Genomic DNA, 12,470 nt, shown 5'->3' with positions numbered 1-12,470 from the left:
TTTCTTTGATTCACCCAAGTTGTTAAGTGTAAGCAAGCTGTAGAACATTTATTTTCACTGCTGTAACATTGCGTTTCTGTGAAGTCGTTTATGTCCAGTTGTTTATCCATTTTTCTGTGGACACTTGTCTCCAGTATTTTGTTATTATTGGAGGCAAACTGACCATGAAGCTAATGAAATTGGAGTTTCAGGGCCCCTCCCATGGGTCTCTCCCATCGACCCGAAAGAGGAGCCTTGGCAGTGTGTTCCCATGGTCATATGTTTTTGTAAAATCTACAGAAGGAAGACATTTAAACCACGATGGAAGGGGACCACTTTCTCTTTACATTCCCGCACCCCGCTCCTTCAGCCCTTTTCCGCTTGGGTGATGCATGGCTGCAGGCATTTGGGGTTGAGCCAAGGTGGGTTGCATCAGGGATGCGTTTGAGTTCAGTGGAGAGTATGTGTGAGGTTTGCAGTCTTTAATGTTAGGCTCTTGCTTTTCGCCCCAGGGTAGGAAGGTGCATGAACAGATGGTCATATCAGAATAGGAATGTCTCACAGCATCCAGCACCTGACGGATGTGTGTGTTGGGGCAGAAACCTAGTCTGAAATGTAGGGAGCTGGAAGCTAATCTGAAAAAACTCAGATGTGTAAAATTGTAAGTGGAGGATCCAGTTCTGACCTGGAAGTTCTCTCCTGTCAGGATTGTAGTCATGCTTATATGTTTATAAATGCGCTTTACATGTTTTCTTTAATGATGAGAATCACACAAAATAAAATTTGTCAGATTCCCTGAGTTTGTAGGTCACAACCCTATAACAGAGCTACAGTGAGTCTGTCTGGATGTGAAGACACATGTTTTCTACATCCCAAATATTAATAATAAAAAATATTCAGTAAACTATGTTAGAAGAAGGGCAATCTTCTCATTTTCTCTATGGAAAATGATATTATGGAAATCATTGTCATATAAAGAGGGGATTAAGCATATGCAGCCAAAAGAATGAAGGAAAAGGGTATAGAGGTGTGTGAGACAGTTAATTTAAAAACTAATATGGTACTTTCCTGGGTTTTGTCACATTTGCAATTTGTTGTGATTTATCTCCAATTACATAAGCTCATGCCGGACAAAACCTGAGCCTGCCCCGGTGATACAAGGCTGGCAAGGGCCTTCCTGTGCGCACCTCTTGAACTTGTCCCATTTGAACCTAGGAGTAGCAGGACTGGGTCAGAGGGATGGGGTATGCAGCTTTACACGATGATGCCAAAATGTTTTCAAAGTGCTGGTACCAATCTATACTGCCACCAGCACGGATCAGCCCTTTCCTGTTATTCCACATTCTTTCCAATCATTGTTTTGGTCAAACTTCTTAACTTTTGCTAGTCTACTGAGAGTAAATTGGTACAAGATTATGGTCTTAATTTGCATTCTCTAATTACTGATAATGTCGAACATTTTTTCATGTGCTGATTGTTCATGTTTCTTTTCCTCTTCTAAGCGTTTTTATTTTAAAAAATATTCTGGATACCAATCTTCTGTCAATTGTATGTGTTGCAAATATTTTCTCCCTGTTTATAGCATGTGTTTTCAAATATTTTTTTAAATTTTGACTTCTTATTTTGAAAAAAAAATATCAAACTTACAGAAAAGTTTCAGGACTAATATAATGAACTCCTGTATACCCTTCACATAGATTCACAGTCTGCTATATTTGTGTGTAAGAGAGACAATATATAAATTATTTTTGCTGAACCATTTGAGAGTAAGTTGCAGCGTGCACCTCTGAAAACAATGATGTTTCCTTATGTTGGCACAGAACAATTTTCAAATGTAGGTAGTTCAGCACTGATATGATACTAATGTCTAATATACAGTCCACATTGAAATTTCATCAGTTGTTCCAATAATGTCATTTAGACCAGGGGTCCCCAACCCCCGGGCCACACAGCAGGAGGTGAGCAGCGGGTGAGCTTGCGAAGTGGCATCTGCAGCTCCCCATGGCTGGAGTTACTGCCTGAACCATATCTCCCCACTCCCCCCCCACAACCCCCGTCCATGGAAAAATTGTCTTCCACGAAACCGGTCCCGGGTGCCAAAAAGGTTGGGCACCGCTGATTTAGAGCAATCCCCCGCACCCCCAGGCCAGGGTCCAGTCCAAGATCTTTTCACTTTCTTTGTTTCTATACTGTCTTCAGATAAATATTAAGTTTAGCGTAGTTAAATATGTCTATCCTTTCCTTTGTAATTAGCAAACTTTGATGTCTTAAAAAAGTCCTGGTCTTGCCAGGGGTTGAGGGGAGGGAGGGATGAATGGGCAAAGCGCAGGGAATACTTAGGGCAGTGAAACTATTCTGTGTGACACTGTCATGGGGTACACATGTCATTATACCTTTGTCCAAACCCGTGGAATGTACAACAACTGGAGTGAACCCTAATGTGAACCATGGACTCTGGGTGATGATGATGCATGTCTGTAGGTTCGTTGAAGCAAACATGCCATCTGGTGGGGGGGGGGGCGTTGATAACGGGGGGCCTGGGCCTGTGTAGGGGCAGCAGGTAGATGGGGCATCTCTGTACCTTCTCAGTTTTGCTGTGAACCTAAAGCTGCTCTAGAAAATAAAGTCTATCAAAGAGGGAAAAAAAATCCTTGTCTACCCTGCTATCTGAAAGGTATTTCTTAGAATTTTGGGGGAAAGTTTTAAAGTTTTGCCTTCTACATTTAAATCATTAATCCATATGGAATTGGGTTTTGTCTGGTGTGAAGTAGGGATCCATTTCCTTTCCTTTCGTGTTTTCCAGATAGCCAGTCAATTGTCCAAACACCATACATTGACTAGAATCCTTTCTCCAGTGACCCGCGGTACTATCTCTGGTCATATATCAAGGCTCCAAAGTGTGAACGTCTGTTTCTGGACTCACTATTCTCTTCCTAGTTTTCTGTCCCTGTGCCAGTACCCTTCTGCCTTAATTACTATAGCTTTATACATTTTGCCGTCTGGTTGAGCTGGTTTGCTTCAGGATTGTCTTGGCTATTCTTGGCCCTTTTTTCTTGCATATACATTTTAGGATCAACTTGTCAATTTCCACACAAAAGTCCTGATGTGATTATGATTGGAAATGCATTAATTCTGTAGGTCAATTTGGGGGGAGAATTGAAATTCCTATAGTAATATTTTGCTATATATCTCTAGTTATTTAGGTTTTCTTTAATGGTTTCTATAGAATTTCTAATTTTCTCTAGAGATACTTGCTCATCTTTGGTCAGATTTATTCTAGATTCATTACAGTTTATGTTATTATCATAAATGGTTTCTTAAACTTATGTTTTTGTTTTTTTTTAATAAGAGTGTTTGGTGACTTTTTATTTATTTGTTTATTTATTTTTTTTTTTGGCTGCATTGGGTCTTTGTTGCTGCGTGCAGGCTTTCTCTAGTTGTGACGAGTGGAGGCTACTCTTAGTTCTCATTGCGGTGGCTTCTCGTTGCAGAGCATGGGCTCTAGGCGTGTGGGCTTCAGTAGTTGTGGCACATGGACTCAGTAGTTGTGGCACGCGGGCCCTAGAGCGTAGGCTCAGTAGTTGTGGCGCACAGGCTTAGTTGCTCTGCGGTATGTGGGATCTTCCCGGACCAGGGCTCGAACCCGTGTCCCCTGCATTGGCAGGCAGAATCTCAACCACTGCGCCACCAGGGAAGCCCCTCCTTTCCTTTTCTTTCTCTTACCTTATCATGCTGGCTACCATCTCCAGCACAGGATTGAATACATGTGATGATAGCAGACATTCTTGTCTAGTTCCTGGTTTTAAAATACTTTAATTCACACGTTTCCTCATTAGGAATGACGTGTGTTGCAGGTTTTTCAAATACCCTTCATCGAGTTAAGGAAGTTCTGTTTCATTCTGAATTTGCTAAAAGTTTCACCATGAAAGAGTATTGGATTTTATCAAATGCTTTTTTCCTCTCTTTTTTAATCTGTTGAGATCAGCAAAAGTATTTCCCCCTTATCTAGCAATATAAAGAATTTTATTTATAATTTAAAGGTTTTGCAAATGTTAAACACCTTTGCATTCCTGAAATAAGCCTAATTTGGCCATAATATATTTTATATATCTGATATTTTATGTTAACATTTTGTTTAGGATTTTTAAGTTTATGTTTATAAGTAAAATTGATCTGTAATTTTCCTTTCTCACACTATCCATGGTTTTACAGGCATCAAAGAATGAATTGGGGAATATTTCTTTTTTTTCCTCCATTATTCTCTGGAATAAATTATATAATATTGAAATGACCTGTCTGCTGAAAGTTTGGCAGAACTCCCTATAAATTATCTGGGTGTCAAGTTTTTTTGTGTGGGTAGAAAGATTTTTACCTTTAGATTTATTGTTTTTCACAGACATAGAACTATTCAGCCTTTCTTAAGGAATTCTTGGGTCAGTGTTGCTAAGTTATATGTTTTAATGTTCTTTTCAACTGTTGCATATTTACTTTCAGAAAGTTCTTCATTTTATCTTTTTAAAGTATGTTTTATATATAATATTATCTCTCTTTTTCATTAATACTGACTTGATCTTTCTCTCATTATTTTTCTTAATCCATCTCACCAGAAAGTTTGTCTCATTGTACATTTTCCAAGAATCAACTTTTGACCTTGTTGATCCTCTTTACTGCAAGTTTGTTTTCCGTTTCACTGATTTATGTTTTTTCTCTCTCTACTACTGTCTTCAGATTATTCTATTTTTCAGTTAATGAGTTTAGCATATTCATCTTTAGTCTTTCTATTTTTCTAATGTAAACATCTAAGGCTATAAGTTTTCCTCAAATTACTGCTTTTTCTGCATCCCACAAGTTTTGATACATAGTATTTTTATTCAGTTCTGGTATTTTAAAATGTCCATTATTATTTCTTCTTTAAACCATGAGTTATTTAAGGACTTTTTAATTCAAAATATATTTATGTTTTGTACGTATATATTTGTTGCATTGTGGCCAGAGAATCAAAGATCCTTGAGGCTTGCTGTATGAGCTGGTCCATGGTCAATTTTTAGAAATAGTCTAAACCAAAGAAGAATGTTGATTTCACCAGCAGGTAGATAGGTGCAGGGATATGTATCAAATAAATCAAGCTTGGTAGTTCAGACTTTTTACATCTTTACTAACGCTCATGTTCAGATTTGCCTATCAGTGTGCCTATCTATCACCCATTAATAGATAAAATAGGTCAGTCAATCTCTTATTAAAATGGTGGATCTGTCCATTTTTCCCTGTAGTTCCAGCAATTTTAGTTTTGTGTATTTGCGGGCCATTTTATTTTAGAATCAGCATGTACAAAGAAATTGAAGCATCAGTATGTCTTAGAATCTTAGATTTGAATGCATTCACCAGAGTCCAATTATAGTCCCTGCCACTCTCCGTACCCAGACAGGAGGAATTGTTTCACCGCACATGACCAATTGACTTATTAAGTACTTTTAGAGGCAGTGGACTTCTTACCTTACAGGGAAGCCCAGTTCTTCATTGGAGATCTCTGCTTGATTATAATTACCATTTCATTAGCCAGCATTGTGCAAAGCATTTTACAAACATTATCATGTTTGATTCTCAGTACAGTCTTATAGAGTAGGTATTTTATCCGAATTGCCCTAATGAAGAAACAGGTAATTAAGCAAGTTGCCCGAGGTCACACAGGTAGTAGTGGAAGAGCAGGAACTGAAGCTCAGGTCTGTCTCCTAAATCCATTAGACTCCATTCACAAGTTCTTTTTACGTTGGGCCTAAAACCATGTCCCCTTAACTTTCAGTCAAGGGACCTGGTTCTAACCATCCTTTCTAGCATTCCCAGCACTTTCTAATCCTTTGGAAACCTCAGAAATAGTTCAAGCTAATACGTGTCGCATAACCCTGCCCTGCCTGACTCTCATCAGTTTTCTCATAGAAGATTTGGACCCTTGCTGTATACATGCCTATTCTTACTATGACTTTCAGAAAACTAGTCAGTCTTTTTCTTCTGTTTTTTCTTTTTCAAAAACTAGGCAATTTTTACATGTGGGATGCTTCATTCTTAACGTATAGCCTAGTGAGTTAAACTCATTTCTGCACGTGAGTTAGGCATGCTACACGAAGCCTACTATTAAACATCCAGCCCTTCATCTTTTGGGGTTAATAAGTCAACCTCAGAACCACTCAGGCCTCACATGTGGCTCTACCCCGCCGTATGCTCTTTAGTAAAGAGCTCAGAGTCAGATTTCCTCTTAGGTCTCACCAGAGCACAGTCTAATTAACCTAAGCTGCGACTCCTGCTTTCTGCACAAAAAGTCTTCACCGACATGGTTTTCAGATGGTCTTTTAATTGTGGGACCACGGAAAGCCTTACCTGTGGTAGTTTACATGGGAATCACAGATGGCATGATGACTGCATTGTTCTTGTGCATTATGCTTTATGGCAGGGAGGGACAGGAAACTATCCAGGGTGACTCAGTTAGACAAGAGTTGTGGAATGCGTACATCCTGCATAACCATGCTAAGAGTTTGCCTTAGGCTGTGTCTTAGAACTGGAAATGCTGCAAGAATGTGAGCTGACCTGTATGTTATCCTCATGCGCTGTTCAGACATGTACAGAAATAATAATGCCTATCGTTCTTTGATTCCGGGGACCTTCAGTCTCACACCTATTTGTTTATAGCTGCTCCTTTTTTTTTTTTAATTGGGGTATAGTTGATTTACAATGTTGTGTTAGTTTCAGGTGTACAGCAAAGTGATTCAGTTATAAATATATATATTACTCCTTATTCTTTTAGTATGGGAGGCTTGGAAACCCATATAACTTACATCGAGGGGAAGACAGGAAAGCACAGGTTGATAGCATTTGGCTGCCATGGATATTTTTTTCACTTGTATCATCACAATGAATCCGACCACAACTTGGACTCAACTACTTTCTGCCTTCGGTGACTTTTCCTGATAAACACTATGACAAAATCTTCATCTAAAAATTGATTTACTCCTTCAAGGGATTTCTGGCATCTACCACATGGCAAGCGTAGGAATACAATGATGAACAAGAAAGACATAGTCTCTGTCTTACAGTAGAGGTGGGGCGATAATTACACAGTAAGTGCTGTGACAGGGGACGTACAGAATGTCAGCGGAGTGTGTAGGATGGGAACACAAACCAGACATGGGGAAAAAGAGAAGGCCTTCCAGAGGAAATGACATCTAAGCTGAGATCTGAAAGGCCAAAGATGAATCGGGACAATTGAAACAGGAAAAAGAGGAGGAGGGAAAGGCCCCAGGTGAGAGTATGGCACGTCCAAGGAACTGAAGGACGTTAGGTATCATCTGCTTAGGCCAAGCTATGCTGCAGTAACAAGTGACCCCAAGTTTCAGTGGCACACAACAACAACAATGGTTTATTTCCCACTCATGCTGCAATGTGGAGAAAAGGTTGTTGGGGGTAAAACTGAGGGAGGAAGCTGAGGTAGTAATTCAGGCAGGAGCAGACGGTGGCCCGAACTCAGGTAGAGGCCATGGGGATACAGAGGAGAGGACGGAATCAAGAGATGCATAAGAAGTAGAGTTACTAGCTCTGCCTGGTTGACTGGATGTGGAGGGTGAAAAAGGAACCATGGTTGACACTTGAGTTGCTTTATTCTAACCACAGAGCAGAGCAGGAAGATTAAAGCTTTTATAGAGATGAATTTAATACACACAATAGCATGATAAATATTTTATTGTTAGTAATTTTAGAAACGTCTTCCTACTAATCTTGAACACATCATAGAGTTAATGATCTTGGTAATCATATTATTCCTTCTGCCCAAACTCCTGGCACAGATGTATTCACAGAACTACATAAATTCTTGGCGGTGAGGCTTCTGGGATGCCAAATTAGGAGGTGTCTAGTTAACACTAGGTGTGTGTTACAAATCTAAAACTTCATCCTAAAACTTGAACTCATGGGACTTCCCTGCTGGTCCAGTGGTTAAGACTTTGCCTTCCAATGCAGGGGGTGCAGGTTCGATCCCTGGTCAGGGAGCTAAGATCCCACATGCCCAGCAGCCAAAAAACCAAAACATAAAACAGAAGCAGTATTGTAACAAATTCAATAAAGACTTTAAAAATGGTCCACATCAAAAAAAAAAAAAAAATCTTAAAAAAAAAAAACTTGAACTTACAAAGTCATTGGATGGTTAGAAAAAATAGACTGGTACTGAGCGATTGTCAGGGAGGAAGAAATTTCCCTCTACCCTTCTAGGTTCTTCTGGCTGGTCTAAGAATTAAATTGACATGAAACATTAACAGGAGAAAATCACGCAAAATTTCATAACATGTCTTCATGGGAGAGACCCACAAAAACTGAGTAACTCCCCCAAACGGCCAAAACCCTCACCTTAAATACCGTCTTCAACTAAAGACAAAAGAGGAAGTTGGGGGTAGTGGTTTGGGACCTCAAAGGGGTGGAAGGCAATTTACATGGAGATGGAAAAGCAAATGCTTGGTGAGCGAGTGTTTGCTGAGCCGGCAGACACAATGGGACAGAGTGGACTCTGGCCTCCAGGCCCTGCCGACCCTCCCACCACACCCGGCCCGTGTTCTTTGCAGAGATCTCTGGCGATAGCTCTAATTTGGGAACAGGCCCTCTATCGAAATTCTTTTAGGCAGCTGGGGGAAGGCCAGAGTTTCTCCCTGCGTCTTTTGGCCTTGATTGTTTTCAGCTCAAAATAATCCATATCCCAAAGAGACATTTTGGGGTGGAAATTTTGCTCCCCTACACTATAAAGTCTGCATATGTAGACCTTAGTGAAGGGAGGTACATACAGTTTTCATTAGATTAAACACTGCAAAGCTGGTATACTCTGAAGACGTCATACAAGAGCCATGCCCGTTGGAACACTTAGAAACCGCTGCCAGTGTGCGTCCATTTTCCAGAGGGAAAGATGCTGCGTGGACTGTCCCTTTCAAGATTAGGCCTGTTTCTGGGACATTGTATTCTCAAGAGATCTTTTTTTTTGCTTTTTTAAATATTTATTTATTTTTTGCCTGTGTTGAGTCTTCATTGCTGCGCATGGGCTTTCTCTAGTTGCAGCGAGCAGGAGCTACTCTTCGTCACAGTGCGCGGGCTTCTCATTGTGGCTTCTCTTGTTGCGGAGCATGGGCTCTAGGCGCGCGAGCTTCCGTAGTTGCAGCACACAGGCTCAGTAGTTGTGGCACACGGGCTCCAGGGCGCACGGACTTCAGTACTTGCGGCATGTGGGCTCAGTAGTTGTGGCGCACAGGCTTGGTGGCTCCGCAGCATGTCGGATCTTCCCGGACCAGAGATCGAACCCGCATCCCCTGCATTGGCAGGCAGGTTCTTAACCACTGGACCACCAGCTAAGTCCCCTCAAGAGATCTTAAGTTTTTCCAAGGCAACTCTAAATTTCTCAGCAGTGGACAAATTGCGAGCAGCAATTCAGGTATTCTTTTATCTGGCAATAATCTTCCTTCCTCCCAGCTTTCCCTGCCATACTTTTCCTGCCGTGATCATTTTTCAACCACACTGGGACCACTAGTCTATTAATTTCTCTATTTTCTCCCAACATATGTGCCATCTTCTGTCTTCCTTTCCCATCGTATCCAACTTAGATTTTGTACTGTGGGGTTAACTTCAGCACACCTGCCACAAACCTTGGTGGTTTCGTTCAGTTGCTTCATTTGAAACGTTCACTTTCAGTGACAGTTTACCTAGTGCAGCAGAACAAATCAGTACTTCATATAGGAGAAGAAAATAACATTAAACTGAGATTTTTAAGACATGGGGAAGAGTTGGTTACATGACTTTAAGTCAAGCTATCAAAAACTATTAGTTTTGAGATGTCCCTCTTTGTGTAAGTCTATGATAAAATGTGAATTCAGAATTAGTCAAGATTTCACAACAGTAACCTCCGTCTATACTGAGGGACGCTTAAGCTCTTGTATGTATCAAGGATTGAAAAATATTCTTACATAGCAATTCCCACTCTAGGTTTTTTCCTTATAAACTAATTACTGATACACATAAGCTATATTTTGGGCGTATTTTTTTATTACATCATTTGATGATAATGTTGTTGTGGGAACAGCCTAAATATTCACCAAAAGGGAATTAAATTAATATTGTATATATCTGTACAATGGAATAAAAGGCAGCCATTAAAAGTTATGTTGAATATTTAATGACATGAGGGGATGTTAGTGATTTCTTTAAAAAAAAAAAGGTTAAAAACTGTATTTAGTATGATCCAATTATTTTGAAAAATATTAATAAATACCCAGAAAAAAAGAGGGAGGAGTCGTGGCAAATATTAATAGTAGACATTTAGATCAGTGGAATAAAATTGAAAGTCCAGAAATAAATCCTTACATTTATGGTCAACTGTTTTTCAATAAGGGTGCCAAGAAAATTCAATAGGGGAAAGAATAGTCTTTTCAGCAAATGGTTGTGAAAAGATATCCACATGCAAAAAATGAAAGTGGGTCCCTGCCTCACACCATACACAAAAATTCACTCAAAATGGATAGACTCAAATGTAAGAGCTAAGATTTTAAAACTCCTAGAAGAAAACATAGGAGTCATCTTCATGACCTTGGGTTAGGCAAAACCTTCTTAGATGTGACACCAAAAGCACAAGGGACAAAAGAAAAATAATAGATCAGTTTAAAACTTTTGTGCTAGAAATGATTTCAAGGAAGTGAAAAGACAGCTCACAGATTGGGAGAAATGATTTGTAATTCATATATCTGCTAAGAGCCTTATATCCAGAGTATATAAAGAAGTCTGACAACCCAACAATAAAAAGAAAAGTAACCCAATTTTTAAAAGGGCAAACAGTTTGAATAGACATTTCTCCATAGAAGATATACAAATAGCCAATAAACATAAGAAATAAATGCTCAATACCATTATTTATTAGGGAAATACAAATCAAAACCACAAGGAGATACCACTTCACACCAACTAGGATTGCTATTTAAAAGAGAAAAAAGACAGACAATAAAAAGTGTTATATGGAGAAACTGGAACCTTCTTACATTGCTGATGGGAGTGTAAGGTGGTACACAGCCATTCTGGAAAACAGTCTGGCAGTTGCTCAAAATGTTAAGCATAGAGTCACCATGTAACCCAGAAATTCTCCTCCTACACTCCAAGAGACTCAAAAACAGGTGTTCAAACAAAAACTTGTATGGGAAAATTCATAGCAGCATTATTCCCGACAATCAGAACGTGGAAACAATCCAATGTGAGTCATAAATGGATTTTTTAGAAGTCGCATATCCATACATTGGAATATTATTCGGCAATAAAAAAGTAAGTACTGACACATGCTACAATCTGGATGAATCCTGGAGACATTAAGCCAAGTGAAAGAGGTCAGTCACAAAAGACCACATATTGTGATTCCACTTAAATGAAAGGTCCAGAATAAGCAAATTTACAGAGACAGGAAGCAGATCAGTGGTTGTCTAGGGCTGAGTAGGGGGGGGCTGTGTGGTAGGGAAAAATGGGAAGTGATGGCTAATGGGTTTCTTTTTGGGGTAATGGAATGTTCTAAAATTATATTGTGGTGATGGTTGTACAACCCAGTACATATATTTTAAAATATTTAATTATACACTTAAAATGGGTGAATTGTACGGTATGTGAATCTGAAGAAAGCTTTCTAAAGTGTTAATAGTAGTTCTTCCTGGAGGGTGAGCTTATGTTGGTTTTTATCTTTTTGTTCATCTGTATCCCCTGCAGTGAACAAGCATTTCTAGTCGTAAGAAAAAAGAAAGTTGAAAAAAGAAAGTTATTCGTTTAAATGGTTTGTCTCAGCGAGGTAACTTCTTAGGATTAAGTACAGAAGTTCTTGGGTTTAAGACCATTCTTGAGTTAAATAACTGTCTTCAGAAGAAAACTGCTCCATTCTCCCAAGCCATTCCTACATCTTCTAATTGTCCTCTACTGTAAAATAGAGGAACATTTTTTTTTTTCCATCAAATAATGAAATCTGGTGGGTGTTTCTACTTTTCTCATCTTGTGTGGTGATTCATTCCAGGCTGAATGCCTTTCCATTTTTGACTTTTCATTGTTTGCTACATCCCAGGAACCTCTGCACTTTAAAAATCTTAATTTGCAATGGTAATACATTCAGTGTGGTTTCACAAATTGGGTTTAATACTTTAATCCACTTTAGCACATCCTTCCCTTACCCCATGACCAGTTAGCATTTGGTGGTAATCCCTTCACAGTGATAAATACAAGCAACAGTGTTTTGCAAAAAAAAAAAAAAAAAAAATCTTAAATTTCAATTTGACAGTATAATAATATACTGTGGGTATTAAAATGACTGTGTTAAAACAGATTATAAATAGTCTGAAAGATTATATAAAAGTATTTTAAAGAATTGGAGATTTGCTCTTTATTATAGCATATGTTAATATGTTGATTAATTCTTTTTTGCAGGTGGGTGGATCAATCAGTATCAGATGATG

This window comes from Eubalaena glacialis, chromosome 3 (assembly GCF_028564815.1).
Source record: "Eubalaena glacialis isolate mEubGla1 chromosome 3, mEubGla1.1.hap2.+ XY, whole genome shotgun sequence".
NCBI classification, from domain to species: Eukaryota; Metazoa; Chordata; class Mammalia; order Artiodactyla; family Balaenidae; genus Eubalaena; species Eubalaena glacialis.
The sequence above is the reverse complement of the archived record's forward strand: the minus strand, read 5'-3'. Positions refer to the sequence as shown.